The sequence below is a fragment of the Oreochromis niloticus genome, linkage group LG19, assembly GCF_001858045.2.
Source record: "Oreochromis niloticus isolate F11D_XX linkage group LG19, O_niloticus_UMD_NMBU, whole genome shotgun sequence".
In the NCBI taxonomy this organism is placed as follows: domain Eukaryota; kingdom Metazoa; phylum Chordata; class Actinopteri; order Cichliformes; family Cichlidae; genus Oreochromis; species Oreochromis niloticus.
This window is the reverse complement of record NC_031983.2, coordinates 15,328,508-15,354,686: the sequence shown is the minus strand read 5'-3', so window position 1 is coordinate 15,354,686 and position 26,179 is coordinate 15,328,508. Positions and strand designations below refer to the sequence as shown.

General features: G+C 39.7%; 5 long non-coding RNA genes across 9 annotated transcripts; 1 reads left to right on the top strand and 4 right to left on the bottom strand.

Annotated features, from left to right (window-relative positions):
* Nucleotides 1-1,694: 1,694 nt before the first annotated feature.
* On the bottom strand, nt 1,695-6,110 carry LOC102082319 (uncharacterized). 5 transcript variants are annotated; one of them, XR_003215128.1, is made up of 7 exons: nt 5,964-6,110; nt 5,338-5,541; nt 4,774-4,926; nt 3,717-3,998; nt 3,513-3,580; nt 2,130-2,592; nt 1,695-2,052 (listed from the first exon to the last, which is right to left on the bottom strand). It is a non-coding gene; the product is annotated as an uncharacterized LOC102082319 (long non-coding RNA). The 5 variants fall into 5 exon arrangements; XR_003215127.1 differs by having other exon boundaries at nt 1,695-2,049; XR_002057311.2 differs by having other exon boundaries at nt 1,695-1,828; nt 5,964-6,109.
* Nucleotides 6,111-7,536: 1,426 nt separating this feature from the next.
* On the bottom strand, nt 7,537-9,965 carry LOC109195850 (uncharacterized). Its single transcript, XR_002057329.2, has 2 exons — nt 9,925-9,965; nt 7,537-9,586 (listed from the first exon to the last, which is right to left on the bottom strand). It is a non-coding gene; the product is annotated as an uncharacterized LOC109195850 (long non-coding RNA).
* Nucleotides 9,966-10,726: 761 nt separating this feature from the next.
* On the bottom strand, nt 10,727-12,952 carry LOC112843038 (uncharacterized). The gene is made up of 2 exons (XR_003215130.1): nt 11,992-12,952; nt 10,727-11,688 (listed from the first exon to the last, which is right to left on the bottom strand). It is a non-coding gene; the product is annotated as an uncharacterized LOC112843038 (long non-coding RNA).
* Nucleotides 12,953-24,384: 11,432 nt separating this feature from the next.
* LOC112843039 (uncharacterized) lies at nt 24,385-25,194 on the top strand. The gene is made up of 2 exons (XR_003215132.1): nt 24,385-24,683; nt 24,961-25,194. It is a non-coding gene; the product is annotated as an uncharacterized LOC112843039 (long non-coding RNA).
* Nucleotides 24,993-26,179, bottom strand: LOC109195843 (uncharacterized). Its single transcript, XR_002057319.2, has 3 exons — nt 26,068-26,179; nt 25,822-25,926; nt 24,993-25,186 (listed from the first exon to the last, which is right to left on the bottom strand). It is a non-coding gene; the product is annotated as an uncharacterized LOC109195843 (long non-coding RNA).

The window sequence follows — 26,179 nt, the reverse complement described above, 5'->3', positions numbered from 1 at the left end:
AGGAAACTAACGGTAAGGGAAGGTACTGTGGGGTAGGAAAGAAAGGCCAGAGCCGTGCAAAATGACCTCCAGCAGGCCACAAATGTGCTCGTCTGCTCAAACGGTCAGGAACGGACTCCATGAGGGCCCGACATCCACAGGTGAGGGTTTTGCTTGCAGCCCAACACCGTGCAGGATGTTTGGCATTTGCCAGAGAACACAAAGATTGGCAACTTTGCCTCTGGTGCCCTGTGCTCCTCACAGATGAAAGCAGGTTCACACTGAGCACTTGTGACAGAGTCTGGAGACGCCGTGGAGAACCTTCTGCTGCCTGCAACATCCTACAGCATGCTGGTTTAGCAGTGGGTCAGTTTTGGTGTGGGGTGGCATCTCTTTGGGGACCGCACAGCCCTCCATGTGTTCGGCAGAGGTAGCCTGACTGCCATTAGGTACTGAGATGAGATCTTCAGGCCCCTTGTGAGACCATATGCTGGTGCGGTTGGCCCCGGGTTCCTCCTAATGCAAGACAATGCTAGACCTCATGTGGCTGGAGTGTGTCAGCAGTTCCTGCAAGACAAAGGTATTGATGCTGTGGACTGGCCCACCCGTTCCCCACACCTGAATGCAATTGAGGACATCTGGGACATCATGTCTCGCTCCATCCACCAACTGCAGCACAAAATGTCCAGGAGTCTGGGAGGAGATCCCTCAGGAGAGCATCTGCCACTTCATCAGGAGCATGCCCAGGTGTTGTAGGGAGGTCATACAGACATGTGGAGGCCACACAGACTACAGAGCCTCATTTTGACGTGTTTTAAGGACATTACATAAAACCAAATTAATGATTCTGTATTGCATTGATCAAGGAACCAACCCAATAGGAGCTAAAGGAATCCTCTTGACATTACTTCACTCAGTAAGTTTATATTATGTTTAATGTGCATTTTCTGCATCAGTTTAGAACATGTTAGTTCTCCCTGGTCCTTTTTGGAGACAGATCCTGAGACAGCAGGCAGCTATGGAGAACTCGTGTCAGCTGTGGTAATTAAGGAATACTTTGATTTAATATTGATTTCGTGACAACTATCCTCAGGCACATATTCCTGGATATATATAATGACATAACTCCCATTTTGGAATCATTGCCTTCTTTGATCTTATCAAATTATTGTCATAGATATGAAAATATTGATTGAAACAGAATAATCCATTGAAGTCTCCATCATCATCCAAGGTCACTGTTATTATTCAGATTATTTTATCTCTATTTTCCTCTAGAATGTTTTGAAAATCAGCATTTGCTAATAGACTTTTTAAGTTTATTTTGATCCTATTGTTTACGTGTGTAATTGCATTTTTATTGAAATAATGACAGGAAAACCCTTAATCAAATTGTGTCTTTGGTATCTAATAATAATATTAACAATAATAATGTGTAAACAAACAAGAAAAAATTTCAATTATTTTCTAATACCCTGTGTATAAAAACCACATATGACCACAATTCCAAATGTGCAATTGTCACTGCATCTAAACATGACATATTGCAAAAGGTAGAAACATATAATATACAATATGTTCTGAAGCTGCTACTGGTGCAGTTAACTTTGCTTTAGGCTCCCATACACAGTACTGCTGACCCTAATCACCTCATACAAGATGTTACTTACTTTACTTGAAACAAATTAGAGAGTGAAACAGAGACTGACACTGGCTGAAATGTATAGTAAATATTTTATTTTGAACTTTTATGCTGAACTACAAACTGAACTGTGCGATCGCACACAGGGATCTGGTTTACTGTGTGTAAAACTGCGCAGATTCTCATCTGTCATCCCACACTTTGCCACTGTCAGGAGAAAAACATAAACAACAACGACAACCACACACAAAATAGGATAATTTAGGTTGTGACATATGACAATTTTTTAGGATGAAATATTTTCTATATTCATGTCATGCTTTATACACCTTCATTGTAATATAAATTAATCAAATCAAGTCAGAGAGTAATAATATATGGAGTAGATGTCAAGCAGGACCACAGCAGCAGCCACGAGCCATCGGAACCTGCTGGAGCACAGAAACTCCAGGGAAGAAGTTTAGTTAGCAACATGCATGAACTGCATTACTGAGACATGTATGCTTACAGATGGTGAGGGAGAGGGGGAGAGTTTTTAGTAAAAGGAGATGTGACTGCATCTTCAACCAATACTGAGCCTGCATAACCCTGAAAGAGACAGACAGACAGAGGAGAGAGAGAGAGAGGGGGGGGACACTAACCCACAGCAGTCTGGTCCTATGACAGCATAACTAAAGGCTGACCTGAACCAGCCCTAACTATAAGCTCTATAAAGAAGTAAAGTCTTATGCCTACTCTTAAAAGTGTTGACCATGTCCACCTCCAAATCTCATAATGAACTTTGGAGGTGGACTGCTATCAAGCTCCTCAGCTAAAAGCTAAAAGCTCCCAATTTACTTTAGTCCAAATACATGAATTCAAACTGAGGTGAGAACTATTTATCAACAATATAAATGTCTGTTCCGGTCCAACAAAGTTGTTACTACATACCATATCGAGCAGGGCTTCCACTTGACTTTAACTTCTTTTTCCTGAAAAACATTGTATAAACAAACAGTTAATTAAGAAAGACATGCAAGTTGCATACAAAAAGGAGCTTATAAACATTTGTGTACTATTGAATGGCTCAATATATTATACAATTAGTTTAGTTTGGGCAGCACGGTGGCACGGTGGTTAGCACTGTTGCCGCACAGCAAGAAGGTCCTGAGTTCAATTCCACCATCAGGCCGGGGTCTTTCTGTGTGGAGTCTGCATGTTCTCCCCGTGTTTGCGTGGGTTCCCTCCGGGTACTCCGCTTCCTCCCACCGTCCAAAGACATGCAACTTGTGGGGATAGGTTAATTGGATAATCCAAATTGCCACTAGGTGTGAATGTGCGAGTGAATGTGAGTGCGAATGGTTGTCTGTCCCTATGTGTTGGCCCTGCGACAGACTGGCGACCTGTCCAGGGTGTACCCTGCCTCTCGCCCTATGACAGCTGGGATAGGCTCCAGCGCCCCCCGCGACCCTGAAAAGGATAAGCGGAAGCGAATGGATGGATGGATGGATGGATAGTTTACAAAAACATAAGAACCACTACAATGCTTGTACTGCCAGCATCGAGTGCATGTCAGCAAAGCAACACTGCTTACATTGTGGCTCACAAGCAAAACTAACTGAAGCAGATGTTACTGAATGGGAAGGAGCACCTCCACATCAATCACTCCTTCTGAGCATGATGTCAGGAGGACTTTAAAGAACGTAAACACCAGGAAGGCAGCATGACCAGGTTGTATCAGGTGGTATGTTCCTATTTAATGTCCTACTTGGAGCGAAATCCAGACTCAATGGCTGAATTAGCGTAGATTCATCAAATACAAAAGCTCATGGATAGTCAGTCAGGCACAGTTCAAGTCCAGGAAGTCCAAAGATGCAAACAAATCTGCACAACAGCAGGCTAAATTACTTACATTTACAACTCTCCTGTCTACTATCTCTTCATATTTGAAAATCTTCTGTGTACGGTGTTTTTGGCATTCTGAAAAATAACAAATGAAATATTTACATGAGGTCTGTAAGACTGGAGAAAATGCAAAAATTAAGAAAAAGAAATCTTAACAAACTTAACGAACCTGTCATGTATTTCGTACATTTACAATACCGTAACATCTAACCTTTCCTTGTCCTTTTTTTGTTTGGGACATCCGAGGTGTACGCCGTAGAAATTGAGGGAAATGCAGGAAGCGGAGATGAAGAGGAGGATGCAGGAGGAAGCAGAGATGAAGAGGAGGATACAGGAGGCTGACAGAGGGAAGATGTTGGTTCAGGCTCTAAATGAAGAATAAATTCCTCGTTTAGAGCCTCTGGGTCTGGGACTGGTCCAGCATCGACACTGTCAGCAGAGGATGGTCCAGCTGCTGGTGTAGAATTTTTAGCAGGAGGTGAAGCTTGTAATTCTGCAAAATTTTAAATATTAAATATTCATTAAAATGGGTTGAAAAAACGTACAGTACACATAAACACATAATAAGTAGTGTTTTGCATGTTTTCAGTTAGGTTTTTACTAAAGTTACAACTTGTAAATATTGGCATCAAATAAGTCATCTCACACCCTCACTGACCCAAATCATTCAGTACAAGTGCCCTCGGGGGTAGTGTGACATCTGTAGTGCTTTTCTACATTGTACATTAATAAATTAATGAGTGTGACTATAAATCCAGATAGCTGATGACTTTTGTTATACTAGAAAGTCTCGAAGAGAATTATCAGGTCTGGTTTTCGAGAAGATTTTTCAAATTACATTTTTATATATATGAGTGTGAAAGACCATACTATACACACACACACACATACAAAATTGTTCAGGTGGGTAACACCAGAGGTTCAGTATGGCTAGCTTTGGTGACGTGAACACCACATGGGGAGGTAATAAGGCATATATAACACTATTTTCATGTTAGCAACAGGACATGTAGGGCAGTGTCACCTCACAGCAAGACGGTTACTGGTCTGAACCTTGGCTGAAAAACAGAATAGAATAGAACAAAATAGAGTAGAGTAGAATAGAATACAATAGCTGGTGACTGTTAACTATCCTCATCTTCACCATCTTGTTTGTCTCTATATCTCGTGGTGAACTGCCTACTTATCTAAGGTGTACAATGAGTATCACCCAAAGACAGCTAGGATAGGCTGATAAGGACACAGATAATGGACAAAGCATATCTTACTTCTCAGAAGGTGTTCATAAAGTTTCCTCATCTTCATGAGGATGTCACGTGCAGCACCATCCGCTGGCTCTATGTGATCACGTCCCCTACTATACGGCCCTTTCGGTCAAACTGTCCAAGAAACAGAATTGGCAGGGCATGTAGTTTTGAAACCTGCAAGAACAACAAAGAAAAACATATGCAGCCAGTCTTTCATGTAAGCAAATTGATGTATAACAAACCTTTAAGTTTCACATCTTTGGTGTTTTATTGTTGTAAATAGTTAAAAAGTAATTATGGAACCAAACCTGTAAATTAATGATAAAATCCATCTTGAAATGTTTTGTCTCTCTGTTAATAGCCGATTAAATTAGAAATCAGAAGTAGCTTAAATAAAAATAGTTTTTTCTAGTTTGATGTCTTTAGTGTGATGATGTTATTCTGATGTGAATAACTTTTTTACTTATGCTCTTTTATAAATAAATATGTTATGTGTATATACATGTCTTGTTAGTTTCTTACTTCATGATATACAAGAAAACACTGACAACTGTGATTAATAAAGAACCACTTATTAGATCTGACCTTACTGATAACTGGGCTGAATTGACCACCCTGCTCGCATTTCTGTTTTTTTTTAACAGAGGCAGCCCAGTTGCTGTTCTTGTTTTTTTTTTTTCAATCCCTCCTTTACGTTCAGGCTGCCCAGGCATCCACTGCATGTCTTCCTGTTGCAGGTGCTTGGAGCCTGACAGGAAGGGCATGGTTTGGTTTTTGGCTTTATAATTTCTGCAAATGAAAATGGAACATGTAGGGATTATTTCAGGTCTGTTTTGGTGAAATGGTTACAAAAATAATTTGTGACCAAAGAAATAACTTGTATTACGAGGCAGTATTACACCATATTTAGAAAAAAAAAAATCAGTTACGAGATTAAAGTCGTTAATATTGAGTTAATTACGAGAATAGGGTTAAAAAAATGAATTAATTAGAGAAAGGATACATTGCTAAAATAGAGCAGTACTAACATTAGCTGGGTGGCCAAGCAAGTGTCTTACACATGAGAATACGTCACAAAAAAAATTTAATAAACCTTTGCAGAAGTAGTTCTCTTGGTACACAGACTGCTCTGTGAAAACATTTCAAGTTTAATATCAGCTGATTAATATTTCAGTGAACATGCAAATTACCCACAGTTTATCACAACTTACCTAGCTAAGATCTGCCTCGTGTCGAGTCGAAAAATTCGCTGGACGGTGAGTTGAAAGATCCATTTACTACGACTCCCAAGATGCATTGCAGTAAAAACCATCCAATCGCCTTGCTTAAGATCTGTTTACGTGTCGCTGAAGGCACGCTGTAGATAAATATTGCAAAAAATGAAATAAAATAAAATAAAAAAAATAAAATTTGCAATTTGTAATTACATAATTAAACACTGGGCCAGTTTATTTTCGTATTATCGCTGGTTATTATTTTAGAGTAAATAAAGGAATAACGGGTAGCACCAAGCTGTTGATTATTTTCATTTCCATAGCAACGGTGTTTGAGGCTTATGGGTAGTGTGCAGTTACGGGATTAGTGCGCCGTTAGCGTAAATTGGTCTGATTGGTTGGAGCCGAGCGCATCCAAAACTAACAGGAGTGGTGAATAAAACTATAAATGTGTTTTACGTGAAATAAAAATAATAAACCCAACCAAGGATTATGTACGTTAAATCTGAGCACTTTCAGATCGTGAATCACTTTGGAAAATGAAGCGATTTTATTGTTGAATTATCAGTGTTACTTTCATGTGTTTTTGTTGAGAAATGTTAAGGATGTCATTAAAAGAAAGCATTAAATTAGGGAGAAAAACCCGTTCGCGGAGAGGGTCCCCGGTTTTCCAGTTAGATTGTACTTCAAGGCGTCACGTTTCGCCGTGACGGGGTTATTATTGGAGTAAATGGATGGCCGGAGCCTCTGCTCGAAGCGTCTCTGATCGCCGAGAGCGGGTTCATATTGGAATGAATTGACAACCCACAGCGTCGCATAAAAACGTGGAAGGGTACCTTCAGCGTCAGCATGAGAAGTTAAGGGACGTGACAAATCGTCAGTAATTTACGCCTCGGGAGTGAGAACGGGTTGGTACTTCATCTCAGAGGTAGGTTAATAAATTGGATTTAACTTAACAACAATACTTTCATATGGGTTCTTTATAAACTTGAGTACAACTTGAAGGTGGTAGCAAGATGCGCTGCGTGGATGTTTCCGGGGGAGTTCTCTGCCGAGTGCTGTGTGAGCCTGCAGTGGACGGAGGCAATGAGGGGGTGAGACGTGAAACCTGTCATTTATCTTGTGCCTTTTCCAGCGGATTCTTCAGCTGCCGTAGTAAATCTTGTCCATATTCAGTTTGTGGGTAACCTCCCCCTCTTGCCCCAGCGTATGGTTTTACCGTCGTTGTTGCTAACGACAACGCATAACAGCAGTCGCTTGTCCGTCCGGAGTGTGGTTATATTAAATATAAGCGAAAGAGTATGGGGCGCCGTTTGGAAATTAATACTACAGTGACCATAAAAACCATGAAAAAATATTGCCGTAATATGAAACGATAGGCTTTTTCATATCATCATCCGATATGTGTCGTTATACCGAACAGCCCTATTTTGAACTCTCCTCGTCCTTTTAGTGCGCAGTCACCTTTGTTATATAGCAAGGTATTTAAAATGAATAAATAAATATCCCGTTCATTTCAATACGCATGATCTGAGCATGCGCGGAATGACAAGGAGCGCTTCTTTGATGCTTTTTTTTTTTTTTTTTTTTTTTAATACAACTTTATTTGAAATTATAAAGTGAACAGTCAGTCATTCCAGTTCAGTTTGTACAGTAGACAAACAAGACAAATAACAGTAACAATATACAGTATGATGAAATAAGAAGGATAAATAAATAAAGGAAAAAGAGAAAAAAAAAAAAGGAGGGATGTGACAGACTTCATAACAACTATGTACTTTAAAAGTTATATTTGTGACAGCTCATTCATTAAACATCTCTGAATGAATTTCAATCAATGATAAACCTTTTTTATTGGAAGTTAATTTAAGAGAGTTTAAGTAATATTCAATTTCAATCAAAAACAAATTAAATGCTTCTTTGATGCTTTGATCTACTCAAAGGAGAGACTGTGACGTGGCAGTCGACGTCACCATCTCTGCCACATGAATCCATAAATACAGGTGCTTTAACACAGTTTACTTACCTTCGTGCGGCTTCAGAAACAGCGAGTCGTTTTTGCAAAGCGAGTTGTCTTTGACAAAGATAATACTTTTACATTCATACAATTCATACAAAGTTTTTTTCTTTTGACACTGTGCTTTTATACTGTTAAAGAAATGTCAGAGGAAACATTAAATAATTCACCTACGGACAGAGATAATACAGAGGAATCACATCAACTGCGAGAGAGAGCGCTTCTCATTGTAAAGCTGGCCAAGGCTAACAGTAAGATGTGTCAATTAGAGAAAGAGAACAGGGCTCTCAGGAAAACTATACATAATCTTGAGATCCAAGTGGCAAATCAAAATGCAACTGAACGTGAGACTTCCTTCGCAGAACCATATCGTGACGAGGCTCACACTAGTGGTCGGTGCCGTTGTGCTGCCAGATGCCATGAGTCTCTGCAGCAGTTGCACAGAACGTTTGAGTCAATCGAGAGAAGAATAGGTCAGTATGAAGGGTTTCTCGTGGAGCAGAACAGAATGATTATCACTAAGCTGGACAACATTGAAAGGGGGGTAAATGAACTAAAGGAAGAGAATGCGAAAATCAGGAGTGCTTTAAACAACCTTGTGATCAAAGCGGAAGTATCACAGCGTTTAATAATTACACGTGCAGCTGAACATGAGGAACATAACACTCCTGTCACAGAACCACCTCCTGATGAGGCTCAGACTAGTAGTTGGTGGCGTGCTGGTGCCAAACTCGCACTTAAAGTAGGTCTAGGTCTTGTCACAGCAGCCGTTGTTGTTCCTGCAGCTTGCTGGGCCGTCTCAAATATTTTCAGCTGAAGTGAATGTCCGTCCTCTGTGGGATTATCCTTATTATCCATTCCAGCCCTACTGTAATTGTGGATGTCGACCGGGTGCCTTTTGAAAACAGTAATAATGTTTTCCAGCCACGGTCCACAACCTGTCATAACTATACTGTGCTCTCCTTTATGTTCAATTTTATTTTGCCCTCACCTCCCAACCAGTCATGACAGAAGACTGCCCCTCCCTGAGCCTGGTTCTGTCACAGGTTTCTTCCTGTTAAAGGGAGTTTTTCCTGTCCACCGTTGCCTTGTGCTTGCTCATAGGGGATCACTTGATTGTTGGGGTTGAATTTTTGGATTGAATTTAATTGGCTTAAACTGAAAAACAAAAATTCAAGTGAGGGGTGCTGATAGTAGAGAGCACAAAATTTGTTAATTGGATTTTTTTATTTGTAGTTTTTGTAGTGCTCCCTACTACAAAACTACAAATAGAACCAATGCAGTTAGCAGCAAATCAAAATAAAGAAAAATAATATTTTAAAAAAAATCCACTACTGCTCTGTGTGTTTACTTCAATGAAGACTTGTATGTTTTGTGATAGAAAAATATAAATTGTCCAAAATATTTGAGAGTTTTTAAATTAGCACTGCATGAGTTTAACTGTGGCACAGACGGCTGTCGGCCTGGTGAGTGAGAGTTCAACCTCCAAACTGAACCCAGTGTGTTACTCACAGAATCACAGATTTACTCACATTTACTGATTGTTCTGTAGGGTCTTTACAATTTTCAGCCCCTTCAGGTGACTGTTGTCTTCTGACTCCATCTTTAGGGTTTAGTTAGATTAAATATTTAACCATTTAATTCAAGAATGAAAGACACATTTATCACAAAGGCACTCTTATAATGTAGATTAAATGTGTGTTGACATAACATCTAGATGTATGATTAGAAAGAGAGAAATGCTGTAATGACATGAGCAAAGTGCAGTATTCCAAGATGGCATCAGAGTTTTAACACCTTTTATACTCATGTTTTTTTTAATTATGTTAAGTGTAAAACATCAAAGATAATGACATTGATTCATCTGTTTATGTTATTATCACAATAATAACAACATAAAATTATTATGGTGACATTTTTTCTGTGCTGTATTAAGGTTACCAGAGTCAGCTGGGGATTCATGAACATCATCAGTGATGTTTCTCCACAGCGGGCTCATCAGTACCTGGTGACAAAAGGTCAATCCAGCTCTGACTTGAGGCTGTTCAAGAATCTGCGCCACTTGATCTGGTTCCACCTCTACCACAGGCAGAGAAACACAGGGTGAGATCTCCTCCTGCCAGTCATCACGCTATAACTGTGTCCAGGTGTTAAATTCGTCCATGTGATTCAGCAACACTGTAAAATAATATTCATTTCTTTGGTAAGAAGTGTGTGTTTCTGTTCTTAAATTGATCATCACCAGCCTGGACTCTTTGTTGGCCAGACAAAATCAGGAACGAAATCATTGGTTTTCACAACTGGGTCCAGTTCCACCTGCAAAGGATATAAGGCCAGGGAGCATGATTTGGTAAGTATAACATTTCACCAGACAGAAGAGTTTCATTTCCTTTGATTTCAGTATTCTCAGCCGGTCGGCCTCATGTGTGCCTGATCACAAGTCGGTCCACTTCATACATGCACAGTAGCGCAGGCAAATAGTTGCTCACACGCTCACTGTGGCCATTATTGAGCTCGCGTTTGGTGGAGACGAGTTGGGCTTCGATTCAGATTCACAAGGTACCGAATCGATCGATTCGATCAGTGAGAGGATGGACAGACTTTCACTTCTTGAAAGATCAGATCCAAAATCAGTTATGCATTAAGAAATGTATTTATTTGAATATTTTGTGACATTGTTATATGTGTTGCATTAGTTTAAAAGTTTTTTGTTATTAATAAATTGACTACAACAAACACTAACTGTCACTGAACTCATTTTATTTTCAGGTATTTTTAACATGTATGAACATAATGCTAACTTTGGACAATTTTACATGGATATTTATTTGATGGCAATAAAGTAAATAACAACAACAATTGAACAAGAATATTTCTAATAAGCCAACAATATTTAAAGAAGGAAAAACAATATCAGTTGTTTATACAGGATTAACCTGAGTGACCTGTTCCTGGACCGTTTTTTTTTTTTAACAACTGTAATAGATTACAGGAAGTCTCTGGCTGTGTTGCTGAATCTGCTGATGCAGGATCAGACATGGATGGATGAGGTGCTGCAACTGAGACCTGCCGTTTGTCTTTTCTGGTCGGCGAGTGGAGAATCACACACAGTGGTCTGCAAAGAGAGCTTCAGGATGCTTCCTCCCACTGTCCACTGCATCGTCCATCCACAGGGTTTGCAGGGCTAGCTCAATCCATGGCTGCCACACCACTAACATGTTTTCAGAAATATGCAAGCAGGAGATGGTGGATGCTATATTACTACTAGTACAATACTTTTAACTTTGTAGCAGACAACACTTTGATAAAATGCTATGAAAAAAAGAAACCAACAGATTAGATTCTAAAAGTTTCAAAGAGATTTAATTTATATATTTTATATAATAAAGTAAATGTACGAATGACCGGCAATAATTCAGTCACTGAAATTATCCATGAAATTAGCTAATTAATTCCTAAAAGTGTGTAGATTAAAGAAAATTATTTTACCTGGATACGATTGTCTCTGATGAGCCTGAGGTACAAAGCATGCTGGTGATGACGATAAAGTTTTCAAAGACTGATTGAATAATCAAAGAGACATTTATAAAGCGCAGTCTACAACAGACATACTTACTGTGTGAAAGGGAGAAGAGAAACATGCTGTGTTGTTGCAATTCTCTTTTGCATGAGCCACACCGGAAACGCTCTGTGCAGAATAAATAGCTGAGAAAAAAAACCCATCAAAGTTGAGGTAAGTGGTTACTGTTCATCACAACTAAACAGTATCATGTTTTTGTTTTTGTTTTATCTGATATTAGTTTGTAAGGATCAAATTTCTCTTTGGGTAAAAATCAAAAGGCCTCTAAAGGCCTCGTAAGGTCGGTTCTAAAAGCAAGTCAGTCCCTGAAGCTTATTTGTCCCACAGATGCTAATTCAGTGACAGCTCAAGTCTGTGGGCATGTGTAAGGAAAGTTTTGGGACTGGACCCCTGTCTGATCCTAAAAAACTAACTTTGTTGTTACTTACAGCAATATTGAGGAAACATTTAACAGTTGGAGGTTAATCATGGAACAGGAAGAAGTTCAAAGGGAAAATCCCTGCCACGCTTTCGGTCATGCTTCGATCCGACATAGTCATTCAACCGGTCCATGCTATATCGCTCCTCTCGACCCGGAGTGGTATAACGTGCTGTAGAAAAGTTTGATCGATTTGCTCTCTCTCTCTCTCTCTCGCTCTCTCTCTCTCTTTTAAAAAGTTGTAAATTCTCCGGGGGTTTTTTCTTATACGCTTATGGTATCCGACAGAGGGAGTTGAAGCATCCCGAGCTCTCGGAGGTAATTGACCGGGATGAAGCGATCCTATTGTCGGTCGTCTGACTCCTTCTTGACCCGTGGTGTGCGTAAAACAAGGCCGTTTCCCTTAATCTCAGGGTAATTTTCTTTTAGGGTTCTGTTTTTCTGTCTATTGAGCATTTCTGCTAATGTGAAGACCTGCTTCCTTGTTGTAAAAGTACATCTCAAAAATGAAGAAAAGCTCTTTACCTCACTTAACTTTGGTCTGAGAAGGAGTGGCTGCACAAAACCAAAATACCTCATCAGGGGTGAAATTGTTTTAATAAAATTATTTGGGACACTAAATAGGACCGATACCTGAATATGTGTGCTGTGTTTTTTGTTTTTGTTTTCTTTTTTACTCAGGGTTATATTGAGTTGAGTCGGCGGCGTGTGCATGTATGAAATTCTTTGCACGGACATCGATACTTTGCTAGGTTACAAGCAATAGGATAATCAGATAATCTTAAAGGTTCAAATCTCGTGCGATGACAAAGCTCATTTTATTATGTCTGTAATAAGGTTATTATAAGAAAGTAAAATAAATCTAAATCCAGTATTGTAAAAAAGAAAGAAATAGCCCTCAGTCTTCCGATGTTCCCTCTAAGCTGCGCGCGTGCGCAATTGCGCACTGCTGGCACGGTCTCTACGCACAAAAAATCTGCGTTGCGCACAAAAAAAATCTAACCTGAATTGAAATAAAAATTAAAACTTTAACAATTCTGTTTTGCAGTGTTAGCCAGTAAGTGACTGGCTGCTCCCGTATGGGATTAGAACGATGCCACCTTATCCCATAATCCAGCCAATCACTCGATTCACATTCGTATATACCGAGCTAATCAACGTCGTTGACAGGCTATGACAGCCTCCTTAGTCCTTATGTGCCAACACCGGTGTTTTAGCTAGAAAAACAGCGTGGCTGATGAGGAGTGAAGCCACGTTAATGACAACGTGTACAACCATTGGAGATGTGAGCAGGACAGACGGAACAATTGACGGAAAAAAAAGTGGACTTTATACCAGTTTTTAAATTGTGTTGATAGGCCACGTAAAACCAGAGTTATGATAAAAAAAATATATGCAATGTTTGGTTTTCTTCCTGAATACTATCGTTGTTTATATTTACTCCGGGAAGAAACCGTACAAACGGCGTTTATAAGGAAAACGCTCGAAACGGCGGTGTTTTGAGATGTGAGATATTCGCGACGTTTAGCGCAAATCTTGTGTAGTTAGTGTGTAGTGTAGTCAATAGTTTTGTTGTGTGTGTCAGAACAATGAGGCGGCTGCTGAATGTTACAGGTGTTACAGGAGTGATACATCTCCTGTTGTCAGGCCTGCAGGTATCAGGCTGTTATTCTCCTTTATCTCATAGTGGACAGAAATTATTTTTGGAGTGGCACAAATAGTTTGTGTGGCATCAGATTTGATGCAGAACAGCTGATTGTTCTGTAAATAGTTTGAAATGTTTGTTTAAAAAAAATGCCTTGGCTGTATTTTTAGGTAAACAGCTGCAAAAAACTTTGTTGTTTGCATAACTCAGTTACTTTTTTTTGAAGAAGTAACTATATAATTAATTGCCCAACATTGGTCTTTATATACTATATTTTGCAGAGAGAGAGAGTTACAGGACTCTCTCCCAGACCACAGACTCATACTCATAATACAAGTCAGAGTTTTATATTTTAAAAAGAAAGAAAGTTGTGTTTTCAAAATTGGAGTTCAAGTTATTTTTACTTCCAGTAGTGTTAACATACTACACAGGTCATGAACAAGACTTTTTACATTTTCATTGTAAGTGGGCTAAAGCAGTTAATTAAAAGTAGTCTAAATGCTGTAATTTGATTATTTTAATAAACCATGTAACTTGGATGGATTAGATGCTGGAGTGACCACAGTGCACATGTCTGCTGTTGCTCACAGTGGTCCAAGAGATCGCTCAGGGAGTTTGTGTGTTCGCTCAGACACATGAAAAATTAGAGGGAACATTGGTTGTGTATCATATTTTTTAAAAGTAACTAAGTAAGAAAGTAACTAATTACTTTTGAAAATAAGCAATCAGTAAAGTAATGGGATTACTTTCTTGGAGAAGTAATCAGTAATTAGTAAATAATTACTATTTTCAAGTAACTTGACCAACACAGGGTATTACCGTATGAAGTGGCAGATGTTAAGGAAACTGTTCAGCTACATGTCCAGTAGGTGGTTCAGAAGACTGTCAGCATCCACTAATTCACCACAGTCAGTCTTTTGAATTACCTCTGCATCAGCTGAAGGAGTTAGTTTATTTAGTTTTTTGGTTATGTCACAGAATAAAAAGGCCCACATTTTGGAAGGATTTAAGCCCATAAATAAACAGCAGAAATATCCATGTATAGAAAACATTTTTCTATTAGAAAAACTTCTAATAATGTATAGATACATATCAATACTCAATAACTCATTGTTCCACTTACAATAGCTGTAAGTGCAGCTTACCATGACTTGAGTGTTATCTCATACATCAACCACGGTAAAGCGTGTTATAGACGAGCCAGCCCACCGTGACCATTTCATGCTTTGTCTCTTTCAAAGTGTGAAATATACAAGCATGCAAAAATTGCAGTAAGCTGTGGTTACAGCAGAGGGAGACATTTTATTTCAAGCCAAAGTGAAAATAATCACAGGAAAGCATTTAAAAATGAAATTATTAACACATTTACAATGAAATATACATCAGCTGCCTAGCACTGCTCTGCTCACTACTGTGATATGGAGTTGCACACAAGTGTTTCTGTTTGCAACACTTTGCAAGATGTTGAAAGAGATGGAAGGAAAGATCTTACTTTAAACTAAATAATCACAATAAATAATAAACAAGGGCAGCAAATACATTGGCATCTCTATATATTTGTGCTTTTACTGATGTATATTCTTCTGTATATTTCTACTGTAAAACCTCCATAACATGTAGCATTGGGCTAAAAGCACCAAAGAATACATTCTCAATAATAAATATTAGGATCTAGGATAAAATTACTGTATTTAAATGCATTTAACACTAAGACTCTTGCAGCTCAGTATTTGGGGGAATTCCTGCACGTAGGCCTCACACATATGCAACAAGCACAAGCACAGCCACACAACTGACACACTTACCAGGTCTTTGTAGGTGTTGCCTTGACCCAGAGTGCTCTGTGTCATATGTATCCTCTATTATTAACATTCAGCAAAGTCTGCCTCTCCAGAGATATGCACTTCTAGTACTTGTCAAGATTCTTTTAAGAGAATGGCAGAAAATCAGCAGCCGGCTACTGATGGACGGTAATTATCTGTTAACTATTTGATTGATCTTTCTGTCAAATACATTATGGACTTATCAAATTAAGTTCCAATTAAAATTGGAAATGTATTATTTGTCTTTCTAACTTTTCTATGCTGTGGTGTGCTGGGGGAGCAGCACAGCAAAGAAGGACTCATCCAGGCTGGAAAAACTGATCAGGAAGGCTGGCTCTGTGGTCGGCATGAAGCTGGACACTCTGGTGACAGTGGCAGAGAAAAGGACACTAAAAACTAAAAAGAATTGCTGGACATTATGGACAATGCTGGGCATCCTCTGCACACAGCCATAAACAACCAGAGGAGTCTGTTCAGTGACAGGTTGCTTCTCCCAAAGTCAAGAACCAACAGACTTAAAACTCATTTGTCCCACACGCCATCAGACTGTTTAACTCCTCTCTGGAGGGAGAGGGAGGGGAAACAGGAGGACAAAGGACGGGGGACAACTAAGCTGTAGTGCCTTTTCACTGTGCAATACTTTTTGTTAATATCCAACGGTGCAATAGACTTGAAATGTGCAATTCCCTTGTATTCTTATTCCTATTTATTCTATTTATCCCTTTTGTATACTCTTTATTTATATATGTCTCTGTATTTATATATGTGTATATATGGTATTCTGCTCACATTCTGTAACTTCTGTCGGTGTTGTGCTATTGGAAACCGAATTTCCCAGAGGAACCCACCCAAGGGATTAATAAAGTTTTATCTAATCTAATCTAATCTAATGTAATGTCAGACCCAAGAGCAGTGTACCAGGGTCAGAAACAGCAGATGTCTCAATTTCTCTTTTCTTTAGAAAGTAGCGCATTACCAGGGATCCCGAGTTTCATCAGTACCACAGCCTTTAGTAAATGTGTAAGTTTCATCCCTTCCATAATGCAGTGCTCAATAGGTGTCATTTCTGGATAATTAACTTCTCTAAGTTTAGTTCATACAGCTATACTAACTTATCTATCCCATGCCTTAACTGGGGTTCCTAGTGTCAATAAGAGTCACGTCTGCACCCTTTATCTATTAAACTTTTCCTAAACATTCAATATTATTCTAATGTCAGAGTGTTAATAATGAATATGTTTTTAATGATTTCCTGTCTAATGGGTACATGTGGTCTAACTGCTATTAATTATGTTCTTTTCCTACTGGGAGAGTAACACGAGGGGTGGAGCCCAGGGCTTTAAACTTATTAGTTTGTTGGGAGCATTACTGATGCAGCTGCTTCATGTTGTTCACTGCACATATCATGGATAGTTAGGTACTCTGGTATCAGTCACAGTCCATGTACTGAAGATTTCTCTTGGCAGTAAATTCCTTGTTGTAATGGTACTGCCCACATTCCTCTCGGAGTTCTCCAGGAACATCCACACAGGGAACATCCCAGATGCAGACGATGTTGCTTTTTAGAGGCCACTGGTTGTCGCTCCTCAGCAGATTAATGAGTATGTCAGCTGACTAAAGGTGTGTTTTAATACAGTTTTCCAGCCCTCTGCAGATATAGTCTTTCATTAGACTCGAGGAGATAGAGCACCCTCTATCTCTCTCTTTCATGAGTTGTGGATCTTCCCTTGGACGCCCCTCTCTGGAGTTCCTGGGCTTTTATCCATGTCAACCATTAGACGTCATCATCTGGCCGACTCCTCCTCTCCACCTTTGTGCAGGCCTCATCAGTGACGTAGCCCTTCGCAGTGCCAGTGTTGCTCTCTTCCATGGGCTCTTGACCTGCTGTCTTTCACTGGTGATCTGTGTTTCTCCCCTTCATCTGGTGAGCTTCTCCATCTCTAAGGAGTTATTTCTTCTTTTTTTCATAGCAGGAGAGTTGTTGTTTCGAGTATGTGCATACATCAGTTAGTGAGTAACTGTTTTCATTTGCTCCACTTTTTTCTTTTGCCTTCCTTTCCTCTCACTCACAGCTTTCTTTGTCCCACTTGTCTAATCACCCACACACTCTTCAGCTCCTTTATCTGACTTCCTACATCTCTGACTTTCTCATATTTTCTTCTCCTCTTCTGAGCCAAAATCACTTTTGTAGTATATTTTTTAAATACAAAGGCTCCTCATTTGATTTTTCCTTTTTACATTTTAGATTCACATGTTTTCTTTCTAATTACTAACCTTTGCTGGAACAAAGGCTATATCCTCCCCTCCAAACCCGGCTCTCGTGTATCTCCCCCTTGCATGATGCACACTGCTTATAGAAGGAGGGTTGTGTTTCTTACTGGCAGCACAGATTTATCTATATTTGCTTCTTTATTTTTCTTGTAAGATTAAAACAAGATCATAAGGGTTTATTATCATACTTATATTATTGTTATAAAACAGTTTTTAGGTTTTCTGCTCAACTTTCCTGTAAGTGACAAGATGCCGCTGTGGGATCAACCCTGTCACTATTCAAACCCTGATTCCTGAAATATCAGAAGAAGGATTACACACATTCTGACCAGTATCAAGGCAAGTGTTTTAGACACCAAAGATCCCTTCTTTAATCCTTTCCCCCATACAACATCTAACCATGCCTTTTCCTTTTTTTGATCAGCAATTCTATGATCCACAGCTGCAGGTTAACCAGCCATGCATCCCATCACGTTTATTTCTATTTCTTTTCCCAGCCAAATAGTCTTTTTCTCAAAAGAAAGAAAGTCCTCAAGTGTAATCACTTTGCATTCATTGCTACGCTTCCACTTACTGTAATATTACACTTAATGACATTATTTATTACATCTTTCTAATTACTGTTATATTATCTATTAACATTACACTCTAGTCAGTTATTATTATATTTAAGCTTTTCGTTTACTCACTGAATTGTGTTATTATCTTTTTTCCACTACTTCTCTACTCTAATGTATTACGTTCCTCTTTCACTCATTTATGTCTTACTTCCCCTGTTCTTATTTTAATAGTTGCCTTATCATTTTCCTCACAGATGTTCATCTAATATTTTTTTCTTATATTTGGATTTTCTTTCTTTATGTTCCTCACTCTAATGGGCACTATTCTTTTTACATTTCTTTTTGTTTTTTGTTCCTACTACTCAGCATTTGATCACTTGTTTAAGCGTCTTCACTGACATGGCCCTAAATTTTACTTTAAATTATTAAGTCCACAATCTCTTACTTATTAAACCACCATATGCGAAAAAACTCCCCTATTTCAACTCTCTGTTTTCCATCCAGTGATTTTAGCTATTATGCTCAGTATACCAGTTGGTTGTATTTTAACCCCATCTACCTTCTTTTCTCTTCCCAACTGCTTATCTGTGACGGCAGCATTTTAGACAGATCTATAGCAGGTGTCTCTTTATGTCAATTTGTTCATATTTGTCCTCACTACCACTTCACCCCACATGTCAGCCCATTTATTTTGAACTCCTCTAAGCTTGACAGAAACTTTTTCCAACACTCGTTTATTTCACATCATATTACTCAGGTGCCTCTTGCACTCTCTGCATGCTTTTTGGTGAGAGCAGAACTCTCTAGAACAGACAAAACTTCATTATTTACTACGCTCGCACTCCTCTTTGGTGAGTGATAACCAAACTTTAATATATATTTCACATGCAAGCTCTGAGACGTTATTAGAACTCTTCTACAACTCCTGCATTTTATTGAGATGTATTTATGGATGCTGCTTTGACTCTCTTTACTTCTTCTAACCCAAACATGTTCTTATTTATTTGATTTCTATCTCTCCTTCCTTATTAAGATGTTTAGATGTTCTTAGATCATCACCACTCCCTCCTATATTTGCCACACACCACACAAATCTCCCCATTTCATTTATTATTTTTTGTGTGATTTATTTAATTTCCCTCCATTTATTTTAGGCTGGGTTTTATCCCAGCTACGTTTTATTATTATTTGTATTAATTTGTAGTGGTTATTCTTGCTATTATTAGTTTGGATATGTTTTAATTAAGCTCTAGTTTGGTTTATCCTTTGTTTTATTTTACTTCAGTCAGCTCTATTTCCAATCTATGTAACTTTTGGTCTTACTTTCATTAGGATGAGGATCCAATAAGGTGCCTGCGATCCCTGTTTACTCATTATCCCTGTTTTGGGAATTAATATTGTCTTTTAGTCAATTTTACCCACAACCTTTTCACTTTACTTTGTATTGTTGCTTAACAAATACTTTATTTCTGCAGATCTTTCAGTTTAAATTATTTAAACAGCAACAACATTATGTTTCGGCAGCAGTGTCTGTTTTTCTCTCTATATTCAACAATTCTTAATTTTTGCAAACTTATTTCTTTTCACTGCTCTGATGCTCCTCTCACTCATCCACATACTTAGGGATGGTTCACAAACTGCCTGCAGACACAGTGCTCTGCAGCGCAGAGAGCTAATTTTTTTCTCAGTCTCTCGAAACAGTCCCTCTACAACTTGCTATTTATCTGCCTACTTCCCTTCATTTTCCCACGCGTATTCCTCTAACTCGCATTTACAGCAAGAGTTATTTTAAGCAATAATTAATGCAATACATTGGTTATATTCATAGAGTAATATTAAGCAGTATTTACAGGTTAAATTCTAGACTACTAATATTTACAGCAGTGATTATAGTCAATGGTTAGCAACAGCTAACCACATATTTACTCTTTGGCCAAAGGCATCGCCTTTCATACAGCGACGCGCGCAGTTCATCTAGCATAGTGACTCTTCTTATGATTTAAACAGGCAAATGTTCAGCATTCAAACTACAGGTGAACAATAGTCAAAGTTTCCCCCGTTATGTCAATATCAGCTAGCCAAGTACACACCTACACAGCATGTCAACAAACCCTGAAAAAAAGCCACAAAAAATAAATGAATGATTGCTAGTAAGGGTTTCTATACATTAGTATTTACGAAGGGTATGTTTGACGTACTTTCAAAATTACAGTGGTCCCTCGCTAAAATGCGATTCACCTTTCGTGGCTGCGCTGTTTCGCCAGTTTTTTAGTGCAATTTTGCATGCTTGTTTTTTTTGTTTTGTTTTGTTTTTTTACAAAGGTTTGAACTTTGAGAGTGTTTAAAGAAGGGAGAAAGTGTAAACTGTTCATGCCTGTATAAGAAAAGTGTATAAAGTGTGTAGTGAGGGTTTTACAGCCTTAAATATCTATAATTGTAAAAAATAATGTTGGCTACTTCGTGGATTTCACCTCTCTGATATATAATTTAAGTATATCTCCAATTTCAACCATTATATGTGTGAGAGACCAAATTCGTTTTGTCATCCATTCTTCCACAAACATAGATTTGCCCAAAGAGAACCCACAGCGTTTCATAGAACGTGGAAGGGTATCTTTTCCGTCAGTATCAGAAGTTTAGGGACTTGACCAATCGCCTGTATTTTACGAGTCGGGAGTGAGAACAGGTTGTCGAAAGAGATGAGGGGAGTGATTCCACCATGCCACACACACTTGAGCTCAGTGTCCCTGGAGACACTGGCAGAGCTGGATCACGCATGATAGAGCAACTGTAGGGTCTCCACTTCGCTACACTTCCGCTGAGCTATCACCACTGAGCTGTGGCACTATACAGACAGATCCCCAGCAGCAGCGAGCGTGCTGGTCTAGACATGAACAGAGAGTCAGGACTTGCTGGAATGAGACAGAAGAATTGACAGAGACCTAGGAAAAGGAGGAGGAGGCAGTCAAGAGTGTGAAAAGAAGCGGAGGAGTCGGGAGTCTGAGGATGCACGGAGCGAGCTGAAGGAGCTGCTGAGCTTGCAGCAGCAGCCAAGCAACACTTCTAAACTTACATACACACTACTTCCAGGGGAGGACAGTGTGTGGTGCCCCAGTGGAGGATGAAGAAGCACTCAGCCCGAGTGGCTCCTCTCAGCTCATACAGCACTCAGGTCCTGACCTGCCCTAACTTTGAAGGTAAACTGAAAGATCCAAAGAGACCTAAGATGCCATTTATACTGTATTGAAGTATACTGTATGCATTGTGTGTGAATAGAAAAATAAGGTAAGACAAACTGCTTAACTTTTATTTTCAGGGTTTCCTACAAGGCATCAATACACCAAAGTGCCATGTAGAGTCTATATGTCTTCATAGGAAATATTGAGATTTTAATAAATATGGATGTTTCCAAATTATATCCTGCAACATTTACATGAGAGCAGCCTTTGAATCTAAGACTGTTTGACTTTGAATACTGTAAAACACATTTTCTATTATTTCAGCCTCCTGTAGCAGTGTAATGGTAATGGAGTGTGTAAATGGAGAATCGTGTGCCTGCGGGACTGTCGATCGAAGACGCTGAAGATATCTACCTATTCGGAACCATGATAACAGGGTTCTTGCTGATCGGAGCTGGCTTGGCCTGGCTTATCGAAGAATTAAGAAAGCGGAACCGGCTGTTCAAACCCCCACAAGGCTGCCCGCTGGGATTGAAATGATGGGACGAGGCGTGACTTCTCAGAATGGGCTCATTGAGTGCAGCACGGATAAGATCTTGGAGAAGCTTACGGCTGCCGTGAACACTCAGAATAACACCTCTGAGCGCAAATTGATCACATCTTGGACCAGCTCACTGCGTTCGTGAGTTCTCAGAATCTGCTCTTTGAGCACAAGAATGACAAGACCACGGAGCACAAGTTTGATAACATCATGGAGAAGCTCACGGCTCTCCAACGGGAGATTGAGAGACCAGTGTCGGACTGTTAAGAAGAGCTTTGAAATTATGAGTTGTTCGCACTAAAGAAACCACCATCATAATGTGGCTATCCCTTCGGCGCCAGCTGCGGGCTCAAGGCTGGAGCTGAACAAAACTCCTGATAACGACTGTGTTTAGACTGTTCTTCCCATTCCAAGCAAGGCCACCTGGGTTGGCTGGAAGACTGTTTACTTAGCCTGGCAGGGCGAAGGACACTGTCTCAGCTGAACTCTGGACACGCACACACATACACATACACTGATAAGCACTCACTCATCCCCCCCTTTCCAAACGCCTTCGATGCTTGTTCCCTCCTAGAGAACATGACAGGTCTGGGCCGCGCTGGGATGGCGCGCAGTGCAGGATGGCTGCTGTGTTTTGCTTAGGATTACTCCTCACCCCCTACCCAACCCTGTGGCTTGTCACATGCTCCATAATGTTGTGCTGTGGACATTCATGTGCTTCTGTGCAGAGGAGTTTTTTTGTTTCCTGTTCTTATGCTGTCCTCCCATAGGAGCCCGGCATGAGTAGAGGTCTCTTTTTTTCCTCTTTACTTTCCCATTGTAGTGTACATTTCAGTGGTTTTCTGTAATGTTACGATCTCGACCTGTATCCCATGTGATGTCTGCGTTGTGTGTGTAAGTTCGGGGGGCGGGTCCATTCCACTGCAGGGCAACCTGCATGTGGCGAATAAAGCTGATGACTGACTTGACTAAAGCATGGTAGCGGGCCTGTTGTTGTTCCCCCTCATCTGATTAAACATTTTAGCCCCCCCACCTTTAACTCTGTAAACAGAGATTGCTGTGATGCACTAATTAACTTTCATCAGGATCATGATATCCATGTCTCATCTTCAGGCCTAATATAGATAAAACTTAATGCGTTTTGACCTGTGCTAAGCCGGCAAAAACTGCAGACAAGACTATGGTCGTGTCCAAATCATGGGCTGCATCCTCCTGAGGCCGCATTTGTAGACCGATTACGTCACAGCAACACGCCGAGGCTGTCCAAATTCGTAGACTCCTCTGAATGCAAAATGCGTCTTCCTTTCCCCGAATTTGAGGTTGGGTCGGGTGTATCTTTCGTGGCCCACCATTCCCAGAATTCATAGCGCGGCCCAGCCAACTCCAGTTTCGAGCAATGGCGGCCGGCTAGTAAGTTTATATTACTCTTATTAATCTTTCTGTGTCACAAAATAAACTTTTAACACATTTTCAGGCAAGATTGTAGCTGTGTAAACTTCAAATATCTGCGCGGTTATCAAGAATCACATATTTGCAAAAGTGCTCCGACGTTACGGCGAGGTCTGTTATCCACCAGCTCATAGCTAGCCAGGAGCTTGAGGGTCACTAGAGCCGCTGAGAACGGCAAACTCCAGCACATCATTTTCAGATCAGATTTTCTGTTTTCCCTGATAGGGGTATTCTTGTGTCACTCAAGAATGCGAGTTTGATTGATGACCTTTTGGCCTGATCTTTTGACCTTACCGGAAGTACTTCGAAGTGGGAAGCGTGATTAATCAAAACCAGATGTGTGGCTAATCGAGATGCATGACGAATTGCGTCCGATGACAAAGAAAAATTATGTTTGTAAAGAGAGGGAGGGAGGGGGTCGTACTGGGGCACAGGTTTTGAGGAAAGTTCAGGGGGGAGTCAGTGGAAATCAGATCGCATACAGCTGTATAGAGAGAGACAGAGAATTTACAACTTTTAAAAGAGAGAGAGAGAGAGAGCAAATCGATCAAACTTTCTACAGCACGTTATACCACTCCGGGTCGAGAGGAGCGATATAGCATGGACCGGTTGAATGACTATGTCGGATTGAAGCATGACGAAAGCGTGCAGGACTTTCCCTTTGAACTTCTTCCTGTTCCATGATTAACCTCCAACTGTTAAATGTTTCCTCAATATTGCTGTAAGTAACAACAAAGTTAGTTTTTAGGATCAGACAGGGTCCAGTCCAAAACTTTCCTATACATTCCCACAGACTTGAGCTGTCACTGAATTAGCATCTGTGGACAAATAAGCTTCAGGACTGACTTGCCTTTTAGAACCGACCTTACGAGGCCTTTAGAGGCCTTTTAATTTTTACCCAAAGAGAAATTTGATCCTCAAAACTATATCAGATAAAACAAAAAACAAAAACATGATACTGTTTAGTTGTGATGAACAGTAACCACTTACCTCAACTTTGATGGGTTTTTTTTCTCAGCTATTTATTCTGCACAGAGCGTTTCTGGTGTGGCTTATGCAAAAGAGAATTGCAACAACACAGCATGTTTCTCTTCTCCCTTTCACACAGTAAGTATGTCTGTTGTAGACTGCGCTTTATAAATGTCTCTTTGATTATTCAATCGGTCTTTGAAAACTTTATCGTCATCACCAGCATGCTTTGTACCTCAGGCTCATCCGAGACAATCGTATCCAGGTAAAATAATTTTCTTTAATCTACACACTTTTAGGAATTAATTAGCTAATTTCATGGATAATTTCAGTGACTGAATTATTGCCGGTCATTCGTACATTTACTTTATTATATAAAATATGTAAATTAAATCTCTTTGAAACTTTTAGAATCTAATCTGTTGGTTTCTTTTTTTCATAGCATTTTATCAAAGTGTTGTCTGCTACAAAGTTAAAAGTATTGTACTAGTAGTAATATACCATCCACTATCTCTGCTTGCATATTTCTGAAAACATGTTAGTGGTGTGGTGGCCATGGATTGAGCCAGCCCTGCAAACCCTGTGGATGGACGATGCAGTGGACAGTGGGAGGAAGCATCCTGAAGCTCTCTTTGCAGACCACTGTGTGTGATTCTCCACTCGCCGACCAGAAAAGACAAACGGCAGGTCTCAGTTGCAGCACCTCATCCATCCATGTCTGATCCTGCATCGGCAGATTCAGCAACACAGCCAGAGACTTCCTGTAATCTATTACAGTTGTTAAAAAAAAAAACGGTCCAGGAACAGGTCACTCAGGTTAATCCTGTATAAACAACTGTAAATATCTTTTTTTCTTCTTTAAATATTGTTGGCTTATTAGAAATATTCTTGTTCAATTGTTGTTGTTATTTACTTTATTGCCATCAAATAAATATCCATGTAAAATTGTCCAAAGTTAGCATTATGTCATACATGTTAAAAATACCTGAAAATAAAATGAGTTCAGTGACAGTTAGTGTTTGTTGTAGTCAATTTATTAATAACAAAAAAACTTTTAAACTAATGCAACACATATAACAATGTCACAAAATATTCAAATAAATACATTTCTTAATGCATAACTGATTTTGGATCTGATCTTTCAAGAAGTGAAAGTCTGTCCATCCTCTCACTGATCAAATCGATCGATCGGGACCTTGTGAATCTGAATCGAAGCCCAACTCGTCTCCACCAAACGCGAGCTCAATAATGGCCACAGTGAGCGTGTGAGCAACTATTTGCCTGCGCTACTGTGCATGTATGAAGTGGACCGACTTGTGATCAGGCACACATGAGGCGACCGGCTGAGAATACTGAAATCAAAGGAAATGAAACTCTTCTGTCTGGTGAAATGTTATACTTACCAAATCATGCTCCCTGGCCTTATATCCTTTGCAGGTGGAACTGGACCCAGTTGTGAAAACCAATGATTTCGTTCCTGATTTTGTCTGGCCAACAAAGAGTCCAGGCTGGTGATGATCAATTTAAGAACAGAAACACACACTTCTTACCAAAGAAATGAATATTATTTTACAGTGTTGCTGAATCACATGGACGAATTTAACACCTGGACACAGTATAGCGTGATGACTGGCAGGAGGAGATCTCACCCTGTGTTTCTCTGCCTGTGGTAGAGGTGGAACCAGATCAAGTGGCGCAGATTCTTGAACAGCCTCAAGTCAGAGCTGGATTGACCTTTTGTCACCAGGTACTGATGAGCCC